Source organism: Talpa occidentalis, unplaced genomic scaffold, assembly GCF_014898055.3.
Source record: "Talpa occidentalis isolate TD23 unplaced genomic scaffold, MPIMG_talOcc4v2.1 talOcc4.10, whole genome shotgun sequence".
In the NCBI taxonomy this organism is placed as follows: domain Eukaryota; kingdom Metazoa; phylum Chordata; class Mammalia; order Eulipotyphla; family Talpidae; genus Talpa; species Talpa occidentalis.
The window spans coordinates 32,470,653-32,481,688 of record NW_023600993.1 but is presented as its reverse complement, the minus strand read 5'-3'; positions in this window follow the sequence as shown (position 1 = coordinate 32,481,688).

Sequence of the window (11,036 nt, the reverse complement as noted above, 5' to 3'; positions counted from 1 at the left end):
GGGCTGCCCTGTAACAGTTTCATCTTTGGGATAAAAGCTGCAAATATTCCTAGAACTCAGAGCATGGAAGATGAGGGTGAAGTGAAACCTATCCATCTATGCCCACTTGCATATCCAGAGAGCTTTCCATCAGCATTTCATTCAGAGAAGAGGAAGCCCTTCCCCAGTTACTTCAATTAAACAGGCCAGTCTGATATGCATAAGTAGGTGTGGGCTTCCAGAAATCAACATCAACATTACACAGAAAAATAAAAGAGAAGGCCCAACCTAAGCAAAGAGAGCAAGCAAATCTGGAGAAGGTAGAGCTAAATAAAGGGGAGAAAATGAATAAAAGTCCTAAATTCCAATTATCCTCATTGAGAATCAAGATGATACACCCACAAGATAGAAGTCTTCTATTTAACAGGAGTAATTAGAAACTAAGAGTTTGCTTTAAAACGCTTTTTAAATGTACTTACTTTTAAGTTATTTAAAATAAATAATTTTAAGTTTTATGAAATATTATAGAACAATTTTAATATCACATTTTAATCATATAAAATAATTTATTGATTTAATTATTTTAATAAATATAATGCATGCAATAAAATAATCAAAATGCAAACAACAGAAAGATTGCACTAGAAGTCAAGATAAATAGGTAGGTAGATCATGGCCCAAATATAAAACCCATCAAAAAGTATCATGAAATTCCACTGGAGAGAAATGGAAACAAATTCCACACAAAAACTCAGACATGAGTGTTCATAGCAGTATTATTTCTATCAAACAGTAGAATCAATCCAAATGCCAAATGCCCCCAGTTGTTGTAGAGCAACCCCGATTCCCAGCCACCCTCCCTTTGGTGGTGACGGGATTTGTCTTTCCCAATGTCCTGATGGCTTTAGTCTGGAGTGGGGGTGGAGTCCACAAAGCCTGTATGGGATTAGCTCAGAACATCCTTTCTCCCTAACACAGTGACTAGATGAACAGCATAAGGCATATTCATGTAATGGAATATTAGTCACAAAAAAAAAATGAAATACTGATAAAGTTAGGAAACACTGTGCTAAGTGAAAGAAGCCCAGGATAAACGGTAGCATACTCTATGATATTATTTATATGAAATGTCCAGAAGAGATAATCCCATGGAGCCAGGAAGTAGACAAGCAGTTGCTGAGGGCTGGGGTGCTTGGGTAATGGTGGGAGGATTGGGGGATGAAAGTTAAAAGGCACTAAGTGTCTTTTGTGGGGATGATAAAAATGCTCTAAAATTGACCATGGTTATGGTTGTATTTCTTTGTGAATATACTAAAAATCATCACTTTAAATGGGTAAATGATACATGTGACATATACAATGTTGTAAACCAATGTTACTGCAATTAAAAAATAATTTTAAGCCAGTGTTAGAACCATGCATGGACATGAGCACACCATGCATATAATTTGTCCATATATGTAAGTGTACATGAGTTCCATGAGTATAACTGCTATAAATACCATAAATGCATGCATGTAAATACTCATAAGGGCTCTATCTGCTGTTGTTGGGGAGCTGAACAAGATTTCTACTTGAAATCTGAAGCTGTCAGGCACTCTGAGCCTGGTGTTCCTCTAACAGGACTGTAGTCCTTTGCTCCAACACAGAGTAAAGTTCACATGTATGGAGTGCACATAGAAGAAAGCCCCAAACCCTGCACTCTGAGAGTTAAGGATGAGCCCTGGTTCTGTTCACACCTTCAAAGAAACCCAACATCACTGGGGCTGTGTCCTTCAAGGGAGGGGGGCTGGGCTCTGTTTTGCAAGAAAAGCAGGAAGTGTATTGAAAGATGTAGCCACAGCAAACACCACCACACCACACTGAGAGACAGCCTCCAAGCGTAGAGAACTGATGCTCCACCACAAGACAGATGGACACAAGCCTGCTGCCTGTGGGGTGCAACTTCTCTCTATGCCTCGGGCCAGGAGTGTTTTATCCAAAGTGAAGTTCTACATATGGTGACGAGATTAAAAACAATAATAATAGAAGCAGAAACTTGGTGGGGAGGTGGGAATTATGTAACAAATGACAATTCATTTGCATTTATAATTATATTCTGAAATTGTACGGTCTACTTTGAATAGTCAGGGCAGTTATGCAGGAATATCCACCTGTAATGAGTGGCGAGTCTACAACCTTACATGCAGCAGCCACAGCAACCACAGGAAACTTTTAGATCTGCTGACTCTTCGGCTCCAAGACACACCTGCCTTTGACCAAAATCTCCCGGTGATGCTTTGGGCACTAAGGTGTGAGAGATGGTGGTGTACAAGATCTGTGAAGCTCATACACTCAGCCACATCAAAACTCAAAGAATTAACTCAAGCACAAGGTCGAGTGCCTGGGCTCACAGCATCACTCCACGGAAGATGCCATTGATGTTATGTTGTTATTACCACCCCCGTGTGCAGATGAGGAAACACAGCAGGGTTGGGATTTATTATAAAGCTACCAGGAGCTTGGTGAGCAGGCTTACAGAAATTGGAAACCTGTTTAAGTCAAAAGGTAGAAAAGGGCAGATGTGGGGCTTGAAACAAGCTCTCCTTGTTTCGAAGCCATTCTACTCGGTTACCTCATTGGAGTTGAATGTTTGCAAGTAATTTGTCTGAACAGTACACCCAGTTCATAGCATCTTGTGAACCATTTTCCCAAAATGCCCTTTTAGGAAACATCCTTAGGAGTTTTCTTTTCACCCCTCACTCAACTATCTGTGTGGACAGAGATGTGCTGCTACCTGGAGTGCTTTACCAGAGGGTGGGGTCCTCTTAGGTAATTGAGTCCGAGTCACAGTGCCACACGGTGACAGCCAACCCCGGAAGCAAAGCCTAGAAGTGCCTACATTTAAAAGCAGAAGACCAAGGCTTCCAGGAAGGGTGATACACTCTATGATGCATTTAAGTTTCAAAATGACTGAAGATCCCCTCCCCACTCACCTCCTCTGAGCTAAATCATCCTCTGCCCACTGACGCTCTGGGGTCTGAAGGCGGAAGGTTGAGAGGAAGGCAATTGCAGCTAACAGGAACCTGGCTTTTCAAGAATCTGGGCCCCAGGACCTCTCTGGTCCGGGCTGTCTGAGCCCCTAATAGTATAACCTGGCAAAATGAGGGTTTTCTGGAAAGGAACGCATGCTTTGCCTTGGATGCAGGGAAGGGAGAATTGGGAGACCCCATGAGTGAGCTGCTCAACAGCTAATTCTTTTTTTTTTTTAAGATTTATTTATTTATGCATACAATAACTGGGGTACAGGCCAGAGGTGTGGGGGGGGGGGTGAGAGGATTCACCGGAGACAGTGGGGAACAGAACAGGCAGATTGACTGAAATATACTGCTGAGGGGAGCAGCAAGCAAGACAGGAGAGGTCTGCTCACCATGCAGGTAGCTCCCTGGCTGGCCAGGGATCAAACTCGTGCTGCAGAGGCTGCAGACAGCTTCAGAGTGCTGTGCTTAACCCCTTGTGCCACCAGGGAGGCCCCCAACAGCTTATTCTTCAGCTCTAGTTTTTGGTGACTTCACAAGGAATCATCTTCTCTAGTCACAAGAATTAAGTTAGATACAATTATAGAAAAAGCAATAATAATAATAGTGACTTAAACCAATGCGTCCCAAACTATCATGTGCACATAAGCCACCTGTGGGTCTTGTTAAAATGCAGATTCTGATTTGGAAGGTCTGCATGGACCCATCTTCTTGTGATGTTTGAGTAATGCAGGTGAGTCCATGCCATCCTATAGATGCCTTCCTGGCAGAAACTGTCCTGCCCCAGGCCCCAACCCTGGGACACATTGCCAAACATCTCTGTGCAAAGGTGGCCACTGATTGGATCCAGGGTGGGTATCACCTCAAGGTGTCTGGCTTGAAGGCAACAATGATTTCCCAAATGTAAGAGTGACTCAGCCACCAAGGTCAAGCCCCAAATAGCATGGCTAAAATAAGTGAAAATTTCCTTTGTTCCCACGTGGAAGTGTAAGGCAGGAGGGCAGTCCTGATGTGCAAAGGGGCTGGGGACTTTGGCTCTGTCTGTCGTGATACTCTGCTACCTGTCGTGCTGTCCTCATCTGCACTGCCCGCGATGGCTTCCTCATGTCCACATTCCAGCAAGTGGGAAAGGTAAAGGGAACCCAGAGAATGTTTCCCTCCCCCTTAAAAGCCCAACCTGGAAATCACACCGATGACCTGACTCACAGCCATTGGCCAGAACGTGATCCCACATTCAGGTGGCAGGAAGGCTGGGAAATGTTAGTCCCCATCGAGGGAGCCATGTGCCCAGCCAAAAATCTAGGCTTACACTCTCATGAGAAAGAATGAATATTAGGGGATGTCTCCAGCCTGCTGCTCAGCTCTGTCTGGAATCTGGCACTGGAGAAGGCAAAGACGATTGTCTTCTTGAGAGTAAGAGGAGATGGAGGAGGAGACATGCGACCTCTATGGGAAGTCGAGAGCACAGACCCCAAAGGGCCGGTGGCTGCAGCCCGGTTCTGCTCCTGCACGTGCAGTGGTGTCCTCTCCGGAAAGGCCCTTGCCGTAGGGAGCCTGGGGGACTCAGGTGTCTGCTGCATGCCCATGGCATTCAGTCCCGTAAGAGGTGAGGTCCAAGTAACGTCTTCACAGAGGTTCCATTCTACAGATAAGGAAGCTAGGTCCCAAATGCTTCATGGCCCCTGGGCCCTGATCAATCACCGAAGAAAAGATGCATCGGAATCTGTTAGTTTCCTCTTCTTGGTTAGTTAGTGAGATGGAAACAAACCATCAATATATGATGCTATCTGGCTTCCTCTGTGTGGAAAGGGCAGATAGAGATCGTTGAGGACCCTGTTTGCTGAGACCACAACCCAGGGTGACTCAGCCACATAAGTATCAACAACAGAGACTTGACGCTGGATGTTCAAACGGATATAGAAGGCTGGCACCGGGCCCACCTGTGTATGTTCTGTGTCTCTCTTGAAGACCACAGTGTAGCTGCACACAGTGCGGCAATCTGGGCATGAGTAGGAAAGGAGAGTGGGGTCAAGACCTGGGATGTGGCTAGTGCTGAGGGAATAGGGTCAGCCTCAGGTCTCAGAAGATGTAGTTCTTACCAGAAGGCAGAAATGGTTCCCAAGGGGGATGGCCAGCGAGATACCTTTCCTGGCAATATAATTTGAGAAGAAGAAACCAAAATCACTTAATGGGTAACTGGTCTGCAATATGCTGGAGCTGGTCGTGGCCAGCCCAGACAGGTGACCGTCCAGCAAGTCTCATAACATACGCTGACAGAGTGGGCCCCATGGCCTTCGCCACAAGCACCGCAGACCCCAGCAGCATGGGCTCCGGCAAGGACTAGAGTGTCATCTTGTAATGCAGCCACTGACTGTGGCTGGTGGACAAATTTGTCAGAAAATGCAAAGCAGCTTGAGCAAAAAAGGGAATCTGTGGGCTGGGGGAGCAAACCATGTGGAATGTGGAAGTACAGCTGGACCAGGGGTATCTGGATTTAGTGATTTAAATGTCAGCACTTCCTCTCCCCGCCTGTGTTGTCGTCAGTGCAGGCTGTCATGACAAACTCCCATAGCCTAGGTGGCTTACATAGCACGCATTTTATTTCTTACATCTCTGGAGGCCGAGAAGTCCAGGATTAAGGTGCTGGCTCATTCAGATCTTGGTGAAGGTCGACTGCGTGACTTGCAACTGCCACCTTCCAGCTGTGTCCTTCTGTGTGTCAGTGCACTTGGGGAAAAGAGTGAGCTCTGGTGTCTCGCCCTCTTCCTAGAGGGGCACTCAGCCCACCACAGGGCCGTCACTCGCATGACCTCACCAGAACCTAGTCACCTCCAAAACCCTCAACTCTGAATACCATCATGTTGGGGATTAGGGTCTCAACATATGGACTTGGGGAAGGGACACAAGTATTCAGCTGACAACAGCCTGTGTCTCTAATTGCCGTGCATATCAGATTCAGTGTTGCCACTTAACTGTCTCCACAAGGCCAAAGCCACGTGGCCTTGAGAAATCGGCTATTCAAATGGTAGACAGGGAGCTTTCAACCTAGACCTTGGACTTCTCCCAGGTTTTCTGCAGAAGGAAGGAGGATTTCTGGAGTAGAAGGGGGAAGAAGGAGGCATAGGGCTGAGCACTGTGGGCACTAGGCCAGGAAGAGAATGAGATGCTATGAGAGCCTGGAGGGAGATTTCAAGGGGTTCCTGGACACGTGTGAAGCTAACCCTTCCCTGGGCATCACCTCTGAAATGTTTATCAGTTCCCCTGTGCTCACTAATGCAATTGCACCTTCTACTCCCAGGTGTTGGAGATGACCTAACCCAAGTTAATCACCTCTAGCCACGCAGTTCTCTTTGGTTACCTCAACAGCTGCCATTGGTTAGAGGAACTGCAGATCACCTATTCTCCTGTAACCTACTGCAGGTTACCGTAGATCAAGTTTCAGAACGAACTTGTTAGCCATCAGGCAACTCTTTTAAGTGCAAGAGGATTTCTTGGAGCCAGAGAGGGGTGATGAGGATAAAAAAGGAGATCTCAAGCAAAGATGATCATCTCTCTGTGAGAACTGGTAGAAGTGAATTCTCTGTATATTTACTTATACACACCTACTATTACTTTATTCAAAACTGTGTTGGAGGTAAGGACTGTTTATTTTTCTCTCAAAATCCCCAGGCAACCTCACTTCCCAACCAGTGGGGGGGAAATATGTTAAAATATGAACTGCGTACGAATAAATGAACCTGTGCGCTGTGAAATCTGAATGATTCTTTGGTGGAAGTGTAGATATTACAGATGTAAAACATGGGATGTTGCACCCCACAAGCCAAGCTTTTCTCCTCACTGTATCTACCAGGAAGCTCTACTTAGAGACTCTCATGATGGTGCTCAGGGAATTGTGGGAGGGGTAGGCTTCACCTGATGAGCTGCAGGTGCAGGAAGGAAAACCAGCCCAGCCGGTGGGGCTGTGCTTCTGTAAGGTGCACCGTACAACAGGCCAAAGCCGGGTGAGCATTTAGCACTGGGGTGCAGCTGTGTACCAACAGGGCAGAACTCAGAATGCAGCAAGGAGGACCCCAAGAGTAGTGGTCCTCACAAATCCAGGGTGATGGGCAGCAGGTGGGAGGTTCCAGGACAGCAGTTAGATTGTAGGGCAATATCCAGTGCAATAAAGTTTTGGAAGAGAAGAGGACTCTAGCCCTGAGCGGAAACCGAGACTGGGTTCTGTGGGGAATGATCACCATCAGGCACAGTTGTGAGAGCAGAGAGAAAATCCCAGTTATCAGAAACCAAGTCCAGGTCAGAGGCACGCTGACCATACCTGAAGCTTAGGCCTGCAGTGTTGAGTTAAATCTCCTTGTATGTCTGCTCCTACAATCAGGGTTAATTGCAGAAATAGGAGTGGTTTAATTAGGGCACATTCAACTGCAAGTAACCAGAAACCAAACTCTAAGAGGCTTAAACAACAAGGACATCATGAACTCATAAAATGGGGAGATCAGCAGAGCAGACCTATGGCTGACATAATCCACCATCTCCAACTCCATTTTCTGGAGACTTTCTTTGGTTCTGCCTGTCTGGGGATGGTGACTTCGCCTGCAAGCTGGGAGTACAGTAACTGCATGTTGCCCTTGCATGCAGACAGCAACACCGCAGAGTCAGCTCCCCTGGGGACACGCAGCTACAAGGAAGGATGATGCCAGAGTCCACCATGGTGAGGTGGAGCACCGGTGGGCAGAAATTGCATTCTGTACCTCTGACCAGCAGTGTGAACTCAAGTGAGAGACTTGGGTTCTTGAGACCTCAAATGTTTTCATCTTACAATGAAATGTAAATGGAGAATCTTTAAGATTCTGCCCAATTATAAGCAGTTTTTGAGTCTGACATGTTCATGAATGTAAAGGGGCAGGAACGGGCACAGTGCAGGTTTTCTGATCCCATGCAGACCGGGTAAAGGAGGAGTCAGAGTCCTCAGTAGTTTTGCAGGTTTTTTATTGGGGTTCACCAGGCATATGGCAGGCAGGGGTGCTGGCTGGGGGGCTGGGAGGCTGGCAGGCCTCCCAGCCCCCAGCAAGTCCTCACTCTATCTGGGCTCTCTGGCGTTCTCTGCTTCTGCTTCAGCTTCTCCTTCAGGTTCTGCTGCTGCTGGCTGGGGCTGCTGGCGTCCCCCCGTGACGCCGCCCTTAAAAGCACAGTCTTAGCTCAGCTGAATCCCATCTACCTATGCCCACACCCTACTCCAGGTGCCCACCATCAGGCATGCATTCAGGACAAGGATCCATCATCTATCCTGATGGCGGAAGGGCAGAAAAGCCTGATATTTTCTTTACCCTACAATGAATTATTCAATACAGATCTTTAAGTGGGAGATAATTCGAGTCCTTCGTAGAAGATGATGTTTTCATAAAAGACCATAGCTTCTCTCATTCCACATGTCCATCTGCAGTGGGATTTGCCACTTTGCCTCAGGAAATGAAGTATAGTGTTTATCCCGTTCAATCTGTGCTAGTCTCATGATTCATTTATACCTGGGGAGCCACAGAACCTTATAACTAATAAAAACTATGGGAGAAGGGACACTAACAGACTTCCCAGAGACCATGCAGATTCCACCTGGTTTTCTCAGGACACTTGCTGCTGGAGAATCCAGGACCTTATAAGAAATCCAACCACCCTAAGACTGCCATACTAGAGGCCATGTGTAGGTATTCGTGTCGACAACCCAGCTGAGCCAGCATCAGCCCCCAACCATGAGGGTAGCCATCTTGGCTATCCAGGCTCAACTTCAGTGACTGAAGCCTTAACTGACATCATGCAACCCCATGAGAAATGCTACAGGTGAAGGGTGCAGCTGAGCCTTTCCGGAATTCTTAGCCCTGAAAATCAAGAGCAAAATAAAATGGCTATTCTCCAGCCCGTTTGGAGCAATGTGTTATACAGCAGTGGTAGCCAGGATAACGTCACAAACAAACCAGGAAGATTCAAGTCAATTTTGAGAAGTTGTTTCTGATAGTTGCAAAGCATGGAGGATATTTAAATTCCTTGTTTGTGGCTGTTTAAGGAATCGGGTGGGTACATTCTTCGAGGAGTTATCTGGGGCGTCTTGCCAGGAGGTAATGGCAATGGACTGTTGCACTTACGCAGCCCTTCAGAGTTTGGGAAGAACAAACTAAAGGCTAGAGCACCACTCAGCCTCCGTCTTGGTTCAGTGCCCCTCCTGGCATTCCTCAGCCTGTGACCCACCGGTTTGCTTTATGGAGCACACTTACGGATAAGAAAAGCCTTCCTGCAGTCAGCACCCGTGTGTGATGCACACATCGCCAGGCACTTTCTTGATCATTTCCACGCCGTACATTCACATGGGGACAGCAGGGAGGCTTCTGTGCTTTCCTGGCTGGCTTCCCACTTTCACCAGTGGAGCTTCCTGTGATGGTCTTGGGATCCAGCCCCAGCAGCCCTTATTCTGTTGAGCAGCTGCTGACTTGACTCTTGACAGATGCATCCTCTGGTCAATGGTTTTCCTCAAAGTGAGTGTGCAAACAAAGCCTTACGCATGCTCTGTGAGGTCGGAAGGAAAAACATCACCTACAATCTCATGGCATTCAGCCTTCAAGATGGCCCCAGTGGTTCCCCTCTTGGTATTCACTTCCTTAAATAGGTTTAACTTCTGTAACAAATAGGATCATGCACTAATGACAGTTTGACTTCCATAGTTTGGTTGTAAAAAAGTAGTGGTTTCTTTCTTATTCTCTTAGATTCCTTACCCTGGGGGAAGCCAGTTACTGCCAGGAGAACAGTCAAGCAACCCCGTAGAAAGATCCATGTGGCAAGGACCAGAGGTCACCTGCCAACCAGCAGCTCCCTGAGTGAACTCTTTTGGAAGCAGATCCTCCACCCCAATCAAGCTGTCAGTTGACCGCAGCTCTAGTAGCATTTTTTTTTTTTTTAAACGAGATGAAACCTCCCCTTCATTCTTTTTATTTATTTATGCATAGAAAACCTGGAGTGTAGGCCAGAGGTGTGGGGGGGTGAGAGGATTCACCAGAGACAGAGTGGGGAGCAGAACAGGCAGACTGACTGAAATACACTGCTGAGGGGAGCAGCGGGAGAGACAAGAGAGGTCTGCTGCACCATGTGGGTAGCTCCCTGGCCGGCTGGGGATCAAACTCATGCTGCAGTGGTTGTGGATAGACTCATAGGTTGCATCTTAACCCCTTGCACCATGAGGGAGGCCCCTCCAGTAGCAATCTTGACCACATCTCATGAAATACTATGAACTAAAATCACCCCGGTGAGTTGCTTCCTAACTCCTGACCACAGAAACACTGAGGTTATTAATATTTATTGCTTAAATTGTTAAGTTTTAAGACATCTTTAAAAGAGTGATAGATAATGAACACATTTTGGTTTATAAGTGAGAAACTGAGACTCAGAGACATGCAGCGGCTGCCCAGAGGCACACAGCTAGAACCACAGCCGAAGTGGGAAGAGAGCCCTCACCTTGTGACTGCTGAGCCACACACCATGGGTTCTCTTTAAGCCCCATGATGCAGCAATTCTCGAATGTGGGCCTAGGAAAGGGAGAGATGAGCGTGCAGACATAGTGTAGTGACTGCCCCAGTGATCCTGGGCCACACTGAGGCCTAGACCAACGTGGTTCCTTGGACTGGAAATCCAGGCTAGGGAGGGCAGAGGGCACCCTTTGTTCCCACTTGTTTGGAGCGTCCATGAGGGGAAAACAAGCCAGCAATGAGAGCTCCTCACCTGGCAGAAGCACACACACAGCCTCACACACGCTGGGCGCACCTGGCCACAAGTGACAGTGCCACTGACCCACAGCGCTGCAAAGGGGCTGCACTGCGGTGGAAGGGGTTTGTGGTGCAGAGGCCTGTGCTTAAGTCCACCTGCGACTCAGGGGCTTGGCTTGCCTCCCAGCTTCCCACTGCTGATTCATGTCTTCTCTTTAGAGAAGTCACCCCACAAGGGCCGCTTTCCACTCCCTGTGAATCACTGGCCATGCGGATGCCAGTCACCCCAACACAGGCC